The 19352-nt window shown below is 35.5% G+C and overlaps 1 long non-coding RNA gene across 1 annotated transcript; it reads left to right on the top strand.

The window, feature by feature from the left end:
* The first annotated feature begins 10257 nt into the window (after positions 1 to 10257).
* Positions 10258 to 14350, top strand: LOC142170799 (uncharacterized). The gene is made up of 2 exons (XR_012700372.1): positions 10258 to 10807; positions 13772 to 14350. It is a non-coding gene; the product is annotated as an uncharacterized LOC142170799 (long non-coding RNA).
* Positions 14351 to 19352: the final 5002 nt, after the last annotated feature.

The following is a 19352-nucleotide window of genomic DNA, read 5'->3' as shown; positions in this document are numbered from 1 at the left end:
AAACAATGACATGAATGTGTTGAGCGTAGTAGTATATCTTTATGTTTTCCGTGTCATGTATTTTCATTAGTTGTACTGAATTTAAGTTATGTTAAGTTTTTATGTTTGTGTTTGTGTTGTAGTGTTAAAATAAAGAAGAAACGGGGTAATAAAAACATAATGCGCATATTATGTAAGCATAAAAAATTATTGTTATTATTTACATAATTTATTATTTAGATAAAAAACAAAAAAAGAAAATCAATATGTCCCATAACCTGTGTGTTTAAATGTAGTTGCTAGCCTGAGGCGCATCCCCTCCCGTCCGGATACACTATCAGGATCATCCTCATCATGTCGCCTTTTTATGTGAGGATGCGCTGTAGCATGATCGTCAGTAGGGCTGGCAGGATCGGTAGAAGGGGTCGTCGGTCCATCAGCAACCTACAAAATAATAAGTAAGCTCAATATATGAAAATATATATTAGTAATGTACGTGTTAAGTCAAAAATATTTTCTTACCATGGTCTCGTTGGGCTCCTGAACATAAGCATCCGCGGTATCCTGCTCAGCATCGCACAAAGTGGCCTCCGTTACGGGATGAGATGAAGCCTTAATAAGAAAATTATAAAGTTATTTATGGAGAATCAATGAGATAACAACAAATTAAAATTTAATGGTAATATAAATATACATGCGCCTGTGATAGATCCACAACACCCGTTGACGATGAGCCAAAACTTAGCTGGCGCCCACTATCCACATCTCGGGTCAGCTGATCCTCAGCTAAGGTCGATAGGCCTGAAAAGAACTGCTCCCAATCTCTGGTGAAACTCGTTCCTGTGATCAACAATAGATCTGACAAGGTCACTTGTGATGTTGGTAGCGCCAACTGAAGGCTATACAATGACATGTTGCTGGGAGGCTCGTCTGGCTAAGGGAGGTAACCTGACAGATCAGCTCCAACATCCTCATCAGGTGCCTCAACGCCCCCTTCCTAGGGACCTTCTCCTCGCCGGCCCCACGACCCCGTGGGGCACCCCTGCCTCGTAGGACAGCCCTGCCTCGTCCTCTCGAGCATGGGACAGGCATACCCCAATGGTAGTTCTTTGGCTCCATATAAGCAAGGACGTGCTCTAAGCGCTCTTTCTCTCTGGCTCGATGCAGTGCCCGTGCAGCCAGTGTCGCACCTCCTTTTTCCGCCCCCGCGAGGGTACAAGGAGTTTTTCCAATTAAAGGACAATCGAAACGGGATTTATTTATTTATTTCAGAGTCGCCACCTGGGAATTTTATGGCGTCCCAAGTCACCGGTTTTAATCCCGAATCGAGGAGAATATGACTTTGTTTGTCATTCTGCGAACCAGAAATCCGGATAAGGAATTCTGTTAACCCGGGAGAAGGTGTTAGGCATTCCCGAATTCCGTGGTTCTAGCACGATCGCTTAACCATTTTTATACTTGGCTTAATTATCTCGATTTACTAAATATATTTTTTATTGTTGCCTGATTTCGTTACCGCCTTAGATTGTTTATGATTATAGACCCTTCTTTGAAACGAATCACGCGCACGTATATTCGTATTATATATTTTTTATAAACGTAGAGAATCGTGTCACGCATACGTGTACACAATAAGATTGATAATATTTTTATATTTTTGTATAAAAAAAATATGTTCGAAATAAAATTAAGAATATCATCACCCTTGTATTATTAAATAGTGAACTGCACATCTCGGGTTATATGAAATTATTTTAACATCCTCCGAGGAACCCCTTTTATTAAAAATTTGCTCGAAGTTGCGCGAACGCATAATCCGAATTGCCTTTAGAAGTATAATCAAGTCGCGCGAACGCATCCCTAATTATGCAAATATTCTTGATGGTAATATAAATTCTCTACAAATGTTTATTGCATCCATCTATTTTTAAATGTGAGAGTCATGGAGAATCACCGATTGGGATGCCACCAAATTTCTTGAAAAAGAATTCAAAATTTATTAGGCGTTGACCGCGAGTTATATTTTACACGTATGGGTTATGTCTCTCAAAGATTATTCAAATTTAAGAAATTAATGATAAAGAATAAATAACGTGCGGCTACACTTACCATTTTATTAGTTAATATGGTATTAGTATAAAAAGTGAATTACACGCAAAATTCGGAAAGATTTAAATGGATAAACAAACTAATATTTTTTCGAAGAATTTGCATTATTCTATTTGTAGCAAATGCTATTTACACATTCTTAAAATGTTGCAATTTATAAATCCAATCTTCTTCTACACCACTTGTTTTTAATCCAAATGTATGATTATTTGGTTAATTTTCTCACGATGATTGAATTTTAGGATAAATATAATCAAACCAATTCTTATTCTCGGCCTATGCGAATATTTGCAAACACTAACTCTATATTTTGTAAAATTATTGACATTATTTTTATACTTTGTTTTTTTTAGAATTGAGTTGATCGCACTCTCAAAATAACTATGGCCATTTGTTATTAAGAAAGAGAACTAATCTACCAATTGATTTAATAAGACGACATCACATATAACGCAAACATACATCATGAACTGTTCGCAATATTCCAACATTGTAATCGTAACGGATTATATCAATTCACCTTTCAACTATTGATTATACACATAACCATTATTGCACCATATATGATCAAAATACAACTAACAATCATCTAGCTTTGAACAAAATCAAATATTGGATGAGATATGCCAGTAACGTAGTTTCTTGGTATTTCCATACTATCCTACGCTTAACCAACAGTATCACAAAATGTAATTAATGGCCAACTTTCTGCCATGTTCCCTATCTCAACAATTCAAACAGTAAATGTCATCACTAGTCCTTAAAACATATAAGATTATCGTGGAATTTACTACTCCAGAATGTTAATTAGTTAACAGTTTATCATGTCAAGTATAATACTATATTAACCAACTAAAACAAAACTGAAACTTAAACTAATAAAATTTAAATGAGTAGAAGACATCCTTATAATTCCAAACTTCATTTACTTGCCATGTTGAAGCTTTTCATGACATGAGTTTACAGATATGTACCTGATATTGGAAGCAAAAGAAAATGAAGATGAGAATCAGCAGCAGTAATAACAGTACAACACAGCAACAACAGCCCAGCAACAGTAACAACCCAGGAAAAGAGTTTGCAAACCAGTAGAGCAGTAATCCCAAAAAAGTTTCAAGCTTTGAATCAAACAACAACAATTAATACTGATTTCAAACAATAAAGAAAGCAGAAGATTTTTTTTTGTAGTTTTTTTTATTTGAAAGCTTAAATATTTTTCGGAATTTTTCTTTCTCCTAAATGTTCAGCCCTTTTTTCTCTCTTTCCTATTCTCGTTTTTTTCTGTTCTGTTCTCTCTCGTATCTTCAGATTCGTTCCTCTATCTGTGTCTTCTCCCCTCTATTTTGATTCAAGACCTCTTTATATATAACACATTCCCAAACTCAATTAAAATCAATCACTTTCTCTACCAAATCCATTATCTTCCCACTCATCCCCATTACACTAAATAAATATATCATCCCCACTCCATTATATTTTGTCCCCCATGCCTAACATAAATAAATACAAGATTCCCCCACACTAAAATTTGTCTTGTCCCCCATTCAATTAAACAATAATATCAAAACCCACCCCATTACATTTTGTCCCCCATGCTTCACATAAAAAATTACAAAATGTACAATTCCTAAACTACCCCTCCGACCTTAATGAAATTACTATTTTACCCCCAAACGTACTACGATTTACCGAATTACCCCATCAGCTATAACAAATCAATTAATCAAACTCAACCAAAATATAGTCAATATGACCAATTTCTATATAAATTCAAACAACAAATCTCATGAACATGATTTCTTCAACATTTCAACAACAAATCACATGAACATGATTGAACAACAAAGAACAACTAAAATTTGATTGAACAATATTTTTAGCAACAAACAACCTATTTTCAGATTCAACAATAATAACAACAAACAAGTATATTTAGATTTCTAAATTCAATAATATTGAACTTAAAATCAACTCTAACAACATTACAACCAACAATTCCTATATTAAACTTAAACAAGATTATGAGACAAATTCAAGAAATAATCATAAATGATAAACAAGAAATCAAACTATACAAACTTCGGATTCAAGATCGACCAAACAAAGTATGAACACGAATGAATCCATTTTTTAAAACAACAAACATGACGGATTAAATGACTCAAACAACATTAATAATTTCTAGAAAATATATAACACATGAAACAAATTGAAGAAATAATTAATTAAATTTCAATTTGAATCTAACAAACATTAAACTAACAAATATTTACCTAAACAATAATACAAACATGAAATAAACATGAAAAACAACTAATTAAACTTCCATTTGAAATCTGAAAATTAATTTAACAAAACATATGAACATGAACAAAACCAAGAATCAAATATCTACCGATTTTAGATTCGAGAAATATCAAAACGAAATATGGACAAAAATAAAACTCAAAAATTACTAACCGGACTGAAACGAAGAATGTATGGACTGACTCGACAAACCTCGACCAAACCTCGAATTTAAGAAGTTGACTGAAGAAGCTGGGGTGCGATTTACGTGAAGAAGCTGAAAGTAAGAAGAAGCAGCGCGGCTGGGTTCGTTTGGACGATGAAACAGTAGCAAAACGAGACAGTAGCGTCGACGGGGTGGTAAGGTTCGCTTGAAGTTGAAAGCAGAAGTAGCAGCTACGGCAATAGCTGCCTGAACAGCAGCAGCAACGGCTGGACGCGAGGAGGAGGAAGGTGGTCGACGCAGCAAGCAGAAAGCTCGAGCTTGAAGTAGCGTCAATGGCGGGAAGGCAGTGCCGCCATGGACGACGATGGCAAAGCTCAGAGACGACGGAGCAACAGCAGTGACGCTGCTGGAGCAGGCTGAAGAAGATGAAGCAGTAGCAACACACAAAACATGGCATCCATGGCAATGGGTTTTCCTTCAATTTGGCCGAGGGTTTTCCGGCGAAGCAGCGGCGAAGCAGACGGGGAGGTCGACGTGGATGGTGGTGACGTTGGTTGTTCTGAGTAGACGAAGAAGAAGGTAAGGTCATCCATGGTTGTGTGCTTGGAGCTTTGGAGGAGAAGTGAAGAAGAAGAGAGGGGATGGGGGCAGGTGAGTTAGTGTTAGGGTTTTTGTTTTTTTTTTTGTTATTTTTTGTTTTGTTTTGTGTTTTGAAAAAATGAAGAAGGGTGTTGGGTATTTGGACTGGGTCGACCCAGTTTGAAATGGATTGGGTCGTTTGGGAAGATTGGGTATTTTTGGGCTTGTAGCTTGAATTTGAAGAAAAAGCCCAATTTCGATTTTTTGTATTTTTGTTTTCTTTTTTCTTCTTTTATTTATCTAAAACTAAATTATAAAAATACTTGAATTATTATTAAGAACTAAATTAAGTTATAAAAGCGCAAATTAACTCTCAATAACAATTAACGCACAATTAAGTAATAATTAAGCATAAAATTGTATATTTTGGACATTAATTGCTAAAAATGCAAACGATGCCTATTTTTGTGATTTTTATTTTTTTGTAAAACAAACTTAATTACTAACAATTGTAGGATTAAATCCTACATGAAAAATGCGACATATTTTTGTATTTTATTAATTTAACAAATAAACATGCACAGACAAATACAAATAATTATTCAAAAATATCACAAAATTGCACACCAAGAAAAATGAATTTATTTTTGATTTTTTTGGAGTAATTCTCATATAGGGCAAAAATCACGTGCTTACAGCCAGCTCCATAAACTGCCAGCTATACTCCTACAAAGCGACTGTAGGATCGCCAGCATGTTGCTGCATCTACAGTCCCAACTGGTGGACTAAATGTAAACAAATAGCATGCACAACATGTAAAAATATAAATTACAGAACCCTATATCATAGTTATAAGTAAGAATACCAAATAACATACCAGTGCCTCGTGCCTCCCGGTGTATGGAACATACCGACCGCCAGCTCGGTGAATGGGGTTCCCGACGAAAAGTCGGGTAACACTGTGGTACTAGGGCAGATACTTATGCTCAGCATCCTCCAGATGCGGTGGAGGGGGGTGGTGGAATCAGCTCTAATCGCTGGTCCCAAGTAAATATATGATCCTGTAGCCATGCCAAATATGCGTCGTCCACTCTGTTACGATCATCCCGCTGGTAATGTGTGGCCTCCCAAGTGGGCGTTGTCGGTACGAGCTGCAGCCTGCCAAACTGGCAAAGTACCCACTCGGTGGCATGATGCTCCACAATATCAACACAGAACAACGGGATGGAAGAGGCCCACATATCATGGCCGGCCGAGCAACAATCGGGCAAGCCGTCTATCAGCGCGTTGTTGTATGGCGTCCAGATGAACTATTAAGGAAGAACACAAAATGTCAGTATACGCAACTTCTGTTTGAAGCAATGACAAGTAAACTTAAATATACATTTACCTGTGCGCCATCCAACAAAATCCAATATATCCCTACACAAGGAGAGATTATACCGAGCCTTGTACTCGCGCGTATGTCTACGCTGGCGTACCCACCTTCTAACTAGAGGGAGCAATTACAGATCTAATGGTGGTAGAGGTGGCTGCAACTGCAGGAACCGCTCTCAGACCCAAACCTAACGTAAAAAGTTGACGTAAAAGTTAAGATATATTTTTACTAGGTATGTTAAAATGAATAGAGTATTCGAATGTTATCACCTGTTATAGCGGCAAGAATCCAGCAACCTCATGTTGGGTGCCCATGCTCGCCCATCACATGCATCTGTACAAGTAGGCGAGAACAGCAGAGCCCCAGCTACACTGGGGTAAATCATCTAGCCGCTCAAGATGATGAAGAAATCTCAAGCTGACTAGGTTCCTCGAAGTGTTCGAGAATAAGACCCCTCAAAACAACAGGAGTAGCAACAACCTCATATAACGGTCAACATGATCATCCGGTGTAGCGCCATCGATCTGAGGATGCAATGCCTCCAACCACAGTCAAATGGTCGTCAATGAAAAATGACTAGTCCCATGCAGTACAGTCTCATCCTCTTGCCGGAAACCGGTGAGCCGCTGCAGCATGTCCAGGTACTGCACACGTGTCATCTCTCTCATACCATCCGATAGAGAAACGGGCAGTCCATCTACGGGCAACCCATATAACACCACCACGTCCTACAGTGTGATGGTGGCCTCGCCAATGGGCGGTGGAATGTGTGCGTCTCCGGTCGCCACCGCTCTATCAGGGTCGTGATCAAAGACCAATTGAGCTGCAGCCGCCCGATCTCAATCATCTTGTAGAAACCTGTGTCCCGCAGGCGCGCGACTACACAGTTATGGAGAACTCTGTCATGCAGAAAGTCCCACATGTCGTCCACTCTCCTGGCGCGGAGAGTCTGGGTCAGTAACTCACCCTCCCATATGTGGGCAGACCTATGATCATCCTGTAACGAGAGTAGCGCATCGTTGTAGGTTCCGGGATGAATAGGCGGCACATCCATGTCGTCTACTGTAAATCAATCAACATTAATTACATGTTAGTTTTATAATTTTAAATGTTTGTTTGTAAATTAAATAATTAAATTTTATAATTATATAATATTTAATTATGACGTATTCACATAAGGGTTCCAGGCTAGATATTTGAGGCCCAGTAGCACCAAGATATCCTAAATTCTTCCAAGTGTTAGTTTTATTATAATTTTATATGTTAGTTTGTAAATTAAATAATTAATTTTTATAATTAAATTTCACATATGGGTTCCAGGCTAGATATTTGAGGCCCAGTAACACCAAGATATCTTAAATTCTTCCATGTGTTAGTTTTATTATAATTTTATATGTTAGTTTGTAAATTAAATAATTAATTTTTATAATTAAATATTTACATATTGATTTCAGGCTAGATATTTGATGTCCAGTAACACCAAGATATCCTAAATTCTTCGATGTGTTAGTTTTATTATAATTTTATATGTTAGTTTGTTACCTAGTAATTAATTTTTTTAAATTAAATATTATGGGTTTCAGGCTCGATATTTGGAGTCCAGTAGCACCAATTTATTCTATGTGTTACTTTATTATTTTACATGTTAGTTTGAAAATTAAATATTTAATTTTTATAATTAAATATTCACATATGGGTTTCAGGCTCCATATTTGGAGCCCAGTAGCACCGATTTATTCTATGTGTTAGTTTTATTATTTTACATGTTAGTTTGTAAATTAAATATTTAATTTTTATAATTATGATCACGCCCAACTATGCCTTACAAAAGGACAATGCGGACGTTGCAAATATAACCTGAGTATTTATGCCCAGAGTCGAATCCACAGAGAATTAACCTATCAATTACTTTCGTTGGACTTACTAAATTCTTTAGAATCAACTTCCCCAAATGTTGTGAATAACAGTTGATGGTATATTTAATAACTAAGATTGCAAGTCAATAAACAGTTGTAAACTAAGTATGCTTAAATTGTGAACAATAATGAGAAGGTTCTAAGGTAGTGATTTCCCCTATTGATGGAGTCCCTTCTGTTTATGTTTCATATAGATTTACCAACACATCTCTATCAACCATGAACACTCTTTTTATCGTGAATCTCTCCCGAGTAATCACGATAATTTACTAGACGCACTCTCCCGAGATACGCTAGCTGGCTTTGCTTATTACAGTTCACTTTAGATTGCACCCAAGACTTCGTTATCCCTAATCCCGCCTTTAAACCCGCAATTATAGATCCCTCTTATACTTTGGGAGTGATGTTGTTCAACAATTACCTAAATATGCACTCTCTCCCGAGTTATGCATACTAAATAGGCACAGCTAATTGAGGATCCTGTCAATTAACTACAACAAACACGTAGTTGAACAAATAGAGATTAAACTGGCAAACTATATTAACATAATCAAAAAGTTCATCCTTCAATAGGTTCCATCAAAACCCTTGACAAATGATTTAGCTACTCATGACAATGGGTAAATAAACTATGAAAATATTCATGATCAAAATTGCAAGAAAAATAAAAAGAAGAAGAAAATATGATGTTTTGGGTGATCTCTCACACTTGTTTTTCTTGCCAAAGTACTTTCTAAAAAATTCCTTGCCTCCCTTGGACGAGTTCTATTGTTTAATATAGGGGTTGGGGCTAAAAATCCCGTGTTTTGCACTTCAGTCCCTCAATTTTCTGCTTCCTGCCGCGGTCCTACCATGGTTACGCCAGGACCGCGGCCAACTAGCCTCTCAGAATCCGCAACAGCCTTCTGCCGCGGTCCGACCGCGGTTGCGCCGGGACCGCGGCAATCCATCTCCAGTTCTGGTTTTGCTGCCTTCGCATGGTGCACTTAGCGGGTATTGTAAGATTGACCTCTTTTTCTTCTCAAAAGTACTCCATAGATTTTCTTTTATTGTATATAGCCTGCAAAGCATGAGAAGCACTAATCAGAGCATTTTGTTATCACTTTTTACCATAAAAACTATACAAGAAGGTGGTTCTTTAGGGCCTAATTATAGTCCAATTCACCTATTATCAAGTGGTAACTCACATAAAGGGCAAACTTATGGTACTTAGAATCAGACTTGTGACCTTTCTTTGAGAGAGATGAGTGTGTTTTTCACTTAGTTTTATAATTTTATATGTTTGTTTGTAAATTAAATAATTAATTTTTATAATTATACAATATCTAATTATTAAACATTCATATATGGGTGTAGACATGTGATTTTTGACTCTCCCCGAGATTTCACCCATTTTAGCGTAAAATATTTAGTTTAGGCCTAATATCGATATTTCAATTAGTTTTGACTCTTTTACTTTATTTTATCAAAAAAATGAAAATTACAAAAATATTTCTTCTTTTTAGTCGCTTTTAGTTTATATACCTTTCGTAAAACTAAAAAATACAAAAAAATAGTACCTTATTTTTTATTTTAATATGATATTTGAAAATACCAAAAAAAAAATTGGTTTGTTTTAACGATTAGTCTTATTTTATTAGTTATTTTATTTAAGTAAGATTAATTAGTAAATAAGTTAGTATTTTAGTCTTGTTCATGGAGAACGAAAAATTTTGGGCTCAAACGACCCATTTTTAAGCTTAATTTTCAGATCTAGCCCATAATTCCTAGGCCCATACCCCTTAACCTAAAAACCCTATAAAAACTAACCTAGACCTATAGACTCGAGGAGCTGATAGCTACAATACACATACGAGACCCCCCTTGATCATCTTCTTCATTTGGAAAAAAACTCTAAGACCTATACACACAAGGAAGCAGCCATGAAAGAAAAACTTCAGCCATTTCTGATTTGAAAACACAGCACCCCTCCTCATCTCCGTTTCTTTTTCTTCACCTCACAACCAAGAAAATTCCTTCAACACCAACGAACCAACCTACTTTCCTAAGGCTGGAACGACAACCATTTTTTTTTGAAAGAGATACACTGAAACACACAAGAAACAGACCACAAAACGGATCCAACAAAAAGCAGAGAAGGCTATCACCAACCCAAAACAACCCCAAATCGCTATTCCCTGTCATGGAGTTTGTCGATTTTGTTTTCCTGTTTTAGTTCGAGTTCTCCGGCGAGTTTCAAGGTCGCCGAAGGTTGTTGTTCGAGGTTGCTACCGGTTTTCTGTTCTGATTCCGGTCGTGTAGTAAAGTCAAGCTTTCTGAAATACAGAGCTCCGCCCTTGATGGTGCATTTTCTGTTTGTATTCTCTTATCCTGTTTGGAAAGGTTTCATTTCAGGTACTCCTCTGTCTTCTTCATTTATATTCACTGTTAAGGTGTTTTTAGCGTGAGTAATTGGAAAACTGAAACGTTCGGATTCCAGTTTAGTCTCCGGGCTGAATCGATTCATCTCTGGCTTCTTATATATTTTACAAAGTATGTTTGCCGGTATTAATCATGTTCTAATGGATCTTGTAATCCTCTCTGACTGGTCTATAGCAATAATGCTGCTCGGTGGGCCGGGCCTGAACCGGACCGGACCGGGCCCGCGGTCCTAACGGGCCTGGTGGGCCTGGTGGGCCGGTCCTGGGTGGGCCGGTCTTGGTGGGCCTCTGAGCCCGTCACGGGCTGGTCTCCATGGTTGAGCCCACGAGCCCGGGACCGTTTGGCCCGGGACCGGCAGGCGGGCCTGGGCCGGTCCTGGCGGGCCTGGCGGGCCCAACGGCTATTTTAAAAAAAAAAAAAAAAAAAAAAAAATCAAACGGCCATATTTAAAATCTAGCCGTTTGGGCTGAAAATATGACCGTTTTTTAAGTTAAAAAAATGGCCATTTGGCCCCCAAACTTTATTTTAACCCCAAACTTTATATAATTACACTTTTCCCCATTTCTCAACTATAAATACCCCCTCATTCTTTCATTTTTATTCACCAATTCATCAATATCTCTCAATATCTCTCAATCTCTCTCAATCTCTCTACTACAATTACTTAATTTATTGTTGAAATTTCGTGAAAAATTGTGAAGTTGTTGAATTGAAGTTTTCAAGTGTTCAACGATTTTCAATTTTCAAGAAGTTGTTCGGCAATCCGGTAAACTCGTTTCAACTCTTACGTTTTTATAATATATTTTTGTGTGGTTTAGTTTGCATAATTATAATTAATATGGCATTTACTTTGAAAAAAATGTTTGGTAAAGGAAAAGATAAAACCGGTGAAAGTAGTGGCCAACCAACTACCCTTCCCCCGGCTCCCCGACCTAGAAAAGATAAGCAAGTTGAAAGTAGTCGCCAACCTAGACGTCCTCCTCCTTCCGTAATTCTTGATAGTGATCACCCTTGTTTTCAATTTACCGATAGTGAATTTTATCATAATGTTGCACCAGGTGATAGATTAGATGATGAAATTATGAATGCTCTTTATCCTAATGAAACCATCTTAGAAAATAATGAGGAAAATGAGGATGATGATGAAACTCAAGCACCGGATTTAGATGATACACCTACTAGTCCTCTTAATAACCCAAGTGATGCACCGGTCGACCCACCTGTAGAAACTCCTACTTTTAATAGAGAACCTGCTAAACGCTTAGAAACATCATTAGTTTGGAATTTTTTTACTCAAGTAAGAGAAAAAAATAAGGCTAAGTGTAAAACTTGTGGGAAATTAATGTCGCATAAATATGTAGGAGACCGTAGCGGCACAGGTAGTTTGACTAGGCACATAAAAACACACCCTAGAGATAAGGCTAGATTTTTTCAAATGAAAGCGCATCTAGAGGGGACAAGTGTAGATTCTGCGATTAACCCTAGTACAGGTTCAAATCTAGTTCAACCAGGAATTAACACTGTCACTGGAGGTATTTTATATTACGATCCAAATAGAGATCGTGAAGAATTAGCAAAGATGATTACTGTTATGTGCTTACCTTATACTTTTGCTTCTAATCCTAATTGGGTTCATTATATTAGAAGAGTGTTTAATCCTACTTATAAAGGTTGGCCTCGCGCAACAGTTAAGAGTGATATTTATAAATTCAAACATGAATATGAACAATATTTGCGTTATTTATTTACTCATATACCTAATCGGATTTCTATTACTACTGATATTGGTAGAAGTGGTAATGATTGTGATTACCTAACTGTTACAAGTCATTGGATAGATGAAGAATGGATAATGCAAAAACGCATAATTGCATATAGAATAATTAATTCGCGTCACACAGGTAAATTTATAGCTAACACTGTTGCAGATATTTGTAGATATTTTTGCTTTAGCGATAAAATAATGGCAATTTCAATGGATAATGCTTCTAGTAACACCAGTGCTATAGGCATGCTTACAACAACACTAAATCCTGCATTTACTAATATTTTCCATGTTAGATGTATTTGTCATATTTATCATTTAATTGTCGGTGATGGTATGCGAATATTAAACATAGAAATTGAAAAGGTTAGAATGGCTCTTAATTGGCTTTTTTATTCAAACCGTAGAAGTAGACTTAGAGAGTATTTTAAAAAATGTGATGAATATGGCCTTAGAGAAAGAAAGGTTCCTAAACCTTGCCCGACTAGATGGAATTGTATGTACGAAAGTTTAGTAGTAGCATATGAATATAGAAACCCAATTAATGCAACGTTTAATTCTCGGGTAGGTGGTGAAGATGATGATGAAATGCTTACCACTCAAGATTGGACTAATGTTAAAATTCTTTTAGATTTTTTAGAACATTTTCAAATTGCAACAAATGCATTTTCTGGGCAATATTATCCTACTATTTCAAACTGTTTAGTTTATATTGCAGCACTATCTGATTTGTTTGTTGAATTTAGTGAGGGTGGGGATATTTATGAACTTGCTATAAATGAAATGAAACAAAAGTTTAAAAAATATTTTTTCCTATCCCTCCTATTTATGGTCTTGCTGCAATGCTAAATCCTACAATGAAATTGGGAGGTCCTCATTTTTGGTATTCAAATATTTATAAGGCTTTAGATCTTTCAAATGAGGAAATTGCGACACTTGCAGATGCAAAAGCTTCAATTAAGATTAACGCTCAAACAGTTTATAATGCTTATCAACTTGCCTTAGAGCATGCTAGGCCAACTATTCCAACCCCTACTTCGTCTAGCTCACAATCCTCTAAAAGAGTTGCGGGCTTAAAAGCTCTTAAATCTTGGACGGAGTTCAGGGGGTCTCAAGGTGAAAATTATGATGAAACTTCACATCTAAATGAGCTTCAAGTTTATTTGTCTCAGGGACTTGAAAAGGAGAATCCAGACGGCTCTTTTGATCTTTTGGAATGGTGGAAGGCAAGGGAAAAACATTTTCCTGTTCTTGCAAGGATGGCTCGGGATATTTTATCAATTCAAGCTTCAACTGTTGCATCAGAGAGCGCTTTCAGTCAAGCAAGACTGCAAATAGGTGATCATAGAGCGTCTATGAGGGATAGCTTGGAAAAATCAGTATTGTTTAGAGATTGGATCCGCTCGGAAAGAAGAAACTTTGGAATTGCAGAAGCACAACCGGCGATAGATGAAGCTTATGAAGAAATGATAGCGGAACTTACGGAGGATTCGGCTTCGCCCGGAAGTGGTGATGAACAAGCTTCTTTTCCACCACCACCAACGCAACCTCCTCCGAACCTTGAAGGATTTATGAGATTTGTTAGAGATAATACATAGAATAATATGTAACTTGTATTTTGGCACATCTTCCTTAGTTTTTTTCCTTCTAATGGTGGTATTAGTACCTTGTTGTGCTCATTCCATTGGGGGAAGGATGACTAAGAAAGATATGTCATTTTTGGTAATAAAATTTATTGCTTCTACCCATGAGCTTCTTTTCGCAATATTTCTTTGTCTATACTTAGAATTATTTATATGCTACAATATATACATAATATACAATATATATACTACAAGAAAATATATTTATAAGATACAATATATACATAAGATACAATATATATACTACAAGAAAATATATAAGAGAATATATATACATAAGATACAATATAATATACTACAAGAAAATATATTATGCTACAATATATACATAATATACAATATATATACTACAAGAAAATATATAAGAGAATATATATACATAAGATACAATATAATATACTACAAGAAAATATATTATGCTACAATATATACATAATATACAATATATATACTACAAGAAAATATATTTATAAGCTACAATATATACATAAGATACAATATATATACTACAAGAAAATATATAAGAGAATATATATACATAAGATACAATATAATATACTACAAGCAAATATATAAGAGAATATATATACATAAGATACAATATAATATACTACAAGCAAATATATTATGCTACAATATATACATAATATACAATATATATACTACAAGAAAATATATTTATAAGCTACAATATATACATAATATACAATATATATACTACAAGAAAATATATAAGAGAATATATATACATAAGATACAATATATATACTACAAGAAAATATATTATGCTACAATATATACATAATATACAATATATATACTACAAGAAAATATATAAGAGAATATATATACATAAGATACAATATAATATACTACAAGAAAATATATTATGCTACAATATATACATAATATACAATATATATACTACAAGAAAATATATTTATAAGCTACAATATATACATAAGATACAATATATATACTAAAAGAAAATATATAAGAGAATATATATACATAAGATACAATATAATATCAAGAAGTGATATTTATGCATGACAATTTAGTGTTTTACTATTGTTTTGTTATTTTCTTTTTCGTCAAGCACTTTAATAATTAGATATACATATATACTACATATTAATATAGCCATGATACTACAAGAAATTGTCTTTAAAAAAAAAAAAAAAACCCGCTAGGCCCGCGAAGCCCACGAGCCCGGCCCGTTAAGCACAGGACCATGTGGGCTTAGGCCCGTCACGGGCCGGTTCCACCCATTAGGCCCACGAAGACCGGGACCGCCAGGCCCGGGACCGCCAGAGCCCGGGACCACGAAGCCCGGGACCGCGAGGCCCGGCCCGTTAGGCCCACTAAGGCCCGGGCCCGGGACAAAATACAGCCCTATTTAATAGCAAGTACTTGCAACGTATGCAAAAAAACAACATATGGGAATTGAAAGGCATAGATTCTGCTGTATATATTAATGTCAGCAGTGTTCTATATTTGACGTGAAGAATCCATTAGCTTAACTAACAAGATTCTGCTAAGAAATACTAAAAATGTTCTATTTGTTTTTATAATTGAAAAAACTAAATTTGCTCGTGTATAATTGAAGGACCATATTAGACTTATCCTCATAACTGCGGGTATGGCTCCCATAGCGTGATTGTGGCACTTAATTTCACATTAGTTTTAAATATGAATATCCTTAGTTCGCTTTAGTTGAATACTTTTCCTTTAATAAAATTGAGGCATGCCATTCATACAATTGAATCACATAATCTATGGCCCTCATATTAATTATCTTAACTAATATTAAAAATTCCTTGAGCTCTCGTAGTTTGCTTTAGGCGCGTTAATTAAATAAACTATCATAGCTACGAGTACAGTTCTCGTGACGTAGTTATGATGCTTAATTTCTAAAATCCGGGGGTACATTTATGTGACCCGGCCCCAATTTAATCTTGTTAAATAAATAAACACGTTGTGGATCGTGAGTACGATTTCCGTGACATGATTCACAATATATAATAAAATAACTAGTTATATGACAATCAGATTATCAAAAGCGATTTTAAAAGGGATAAAATGCACATAGGTTTCAAAAATGTTTAAAATCAGATAAATATGCCAATATTAACAGTTGAGCGACCATGCTAAAACCACGAAACTCGGGAATGCCTAACACCTTCTCCCGGGTTAACATAATTCCTTACCCGGATTTTTGTGTTTCGCGAACTGCAAAATAGAGTCAATCTTTCCTCGATTCGGGATTTAAAACCGGTGACTTGAGACACCATTAATCATCCCAAGTGGCGACTCTAAATTTTAAATAAAATAATCTCGTTTCAATTGTCAGTTAAATTGGAAAAAGCTCCCCTACACCCCTCTCGGGGTAGAAAAAAGGAGGTGTGACAACTCTTGCGACTCTGTTGGGGAAAAGAACCCAGAACTTCTGGTTCAGGATTCAGAATTCGAGCTTAGAATAATTGTTATAGTTGGCTTTATTTATTACCTGATTTTTACGTGTTTGGGCCTAATGTGCTAAATGCCGCTTTTGACCGCTTTGATATTATTTGAACTGTATATAAACTACTGTGAAACCCTTCTTTTCTCATCTTTGGGGAAGTGCACACTGGCGTGACTTCTTTTCTGTTAGTGGCATACGTTAATTTAGAAAGAGGTTCGGACAAGTTACAAAGCCGGATGACCTTTTGGTTCCCGGTACGTAGACCCCCTTGTCTCGAGTTGTCCGCTCGGGTACACCAAGTCTAGAACAATACACCCAGATTTTAAAACCTAGAATAACACAGCCTGATGTCGGATCCCTAGTAGGAACGCTTATTTGTATCATGTGCATTTGACTTTGGGGACTCAACACAGGGGTTGGGTCCGTCTAGGATAGGTGTACCCAAAAATAAAAGGCCATTTTATGCATTTTATGTGCTATATGTTACATTCTTCAAGGGTAAAAGGGGTCATTTGGCGGACCAATAAGGTTTGAGGGTACATGAGAAAGAAAAGGGGGTGAAGTGTAAAATAAAGCAAGTAGGGCCCGTTATAATTTTCTTTCACGTTTTTCAAGAAAAGATAAAAAATGAAAATGAAAAAATCCAAAAAGATTTTGCACTTTTCCTTCATTTTTTTAAAAAAAAAAATTTAAAAAAAAGAAAAAAAAAATCCAAAAGATTTTATATGTTTCATCATTTTTCAAGAAAAAGACAAAAAGTATATTTTCTCTAAATTAGTTGTTTTTTTTTATTATTCTCGCTCGTATCCAATCTTCCTGAACTACGCATACCTGATTCTCGTCTTTCGGGGCGTGATACGTAGGCAACCCACATAGGGTCCGGTCTTCCTAGTAAATCTTAGGTTCTTGGTTTTGCGGGGTCTTAGCCAAATTTTGCACTTCTAGCCATCTTTAGGCTGCATAAGCCATTTTGCAAAAATAGCATCAATCATGTCTCGCATGTTGTCCAACAGGAAGTGTTATTGTCTCACATAGTGTTCTAGGTTTTTAACTTTATTTGGTCTTAATTTTCTCATACAAGTCTGGATCTATTTACCGGAGTTTGGGCATGACAGACGCCCTAGGACCATCCAGTCAGAGTCGCTCATTTAGAAGTTTGCTTAAGGATATTTGTTTTAGTAGTTATTATGTTTTGAGTCTGTTATTCATTTTATGTCATCTTTTACCTTCTAGTTTTGTACAGTAATGTCGAGTCTTTTGTTATTGTACTTTATATTTTGCATTTGAAGAAGTTGTTATAACTCAAAAATCCAAAACAAAAAAAAAGATTTTGCGTTTTATATTTCCGTTAGAAGTTTTCTTTAGAATATTAATAGCTAGAACTCCAAATAAAAAAAATTGCTTTTATATTTTCTTTAGTATATTAAGACTAAATATTCAAAAACAAAAAAAGAATTTTCTTTTAGTACCTCTTTAAAAGTTTTCTTTAAGATATTGATTCCAAAATTCAAAAAAATAAATTCTTTTGAGGTTCTTCTTCGGGAAATATATATATATATATATATTCTTTTTATTTTTACTAGAACTATAGGATATTGTACATAGACAAAAAATTACTTTATCTTTTGTTTATCTTTAGAGTTTCTTCCTTAGGCAATCAAAAATTGAAATCCAAAAATATTTTTCATCTTGTTCATTTCTCGTTTCGAAATCTTTCTTCAGGGATAACAAACGAAAATTCAAAATATTTTTCTTTGGTTTATTCTTTAGTTTTCCTTCCTAAAAAAAGAATCAAAAAATATTTTTCTCTTCTAGGGTTTTTTTTCCTTAATAATTTCTCATAGAGTATTTGTTTCAAAAAAATAAAATATATGCTCGTTAAGCTTGAGTTTAGAATAGGTTATAGAACATTAAGTCTAAAAAAAGAGATATTTTCTTCCTTTTTCTCATCAGAGTATTCATTAAAGTAAAAAAGAGGGGAAAAAAAGAAAAGCGGACATTAGTTTGTTTCCTTTATTCCCGATCTTCCCGAACTATGCAAAAATCTGATTCATGTGGCATCATGATACGTAGGCAACCTACATAGGGTTCGATCGAATCATTTTTTTTATTAAAAGAAAAAGAAACAAAAAGAATTAAAAAAAAAGAAAAAAGAGGATGAAGTTATGGGACGTGAGAAATGAGAGGAAAGTAAAGAGTGATAATCAGAAAGAAAAAAAGGGAAGGAAAATGAGCAAACCAAGAAATGCTAGAAAAGAAAAGAAAAGAGGAGATTGAAATGAACAAAATTGGGATGATGCCAAGTGACCTTGTGGCCCTCGAAGTCATTCTAAAACCGTTAATTGTTCTAGGTGCATTGCACGCAATGTAATATTTTTAGCTGTTAAATGCCCTAATGCTAACATGATGACTCCATTTTGTTCCTTTTGTTATCTTCATTGAGCAAAAAGGTGGTTGGTTTGTGGTTTTTAAGTAATTCATCCATACAACACAAGGTCAAAGAGCAAGGTAGTCATGGCTAGCAAAGACTTGGACACAGGGGTTATTGATCCGTCTAAGGGAATTATTGAATCAGAATCTGAGTTGAAAGAATAGGTCTTAAGGTTGAAAGGACAAATGCCCGAAATATACCAAGCCTGGATTAGT

This window comes from Nicotiana tabacum, chromosome 16 (genome assembly GCF_000715075.1).
Source record: "Nicotiana tabacum cultivar K326 chromosome 16, ASM71507v2, whole genome shotgun sequence".
Taxonomy (NCBI): Eukaryota; Viridiplantae; Streptophyta; class Magnoliopsida; order Solanales; family Solanaceae; genus Nicotiana; species Nicotiana tabacum.
Note: the sequence above shows the minus strand (reverse complement) of the source record. Positions and strands in the feature narration are given on the sequence as shown.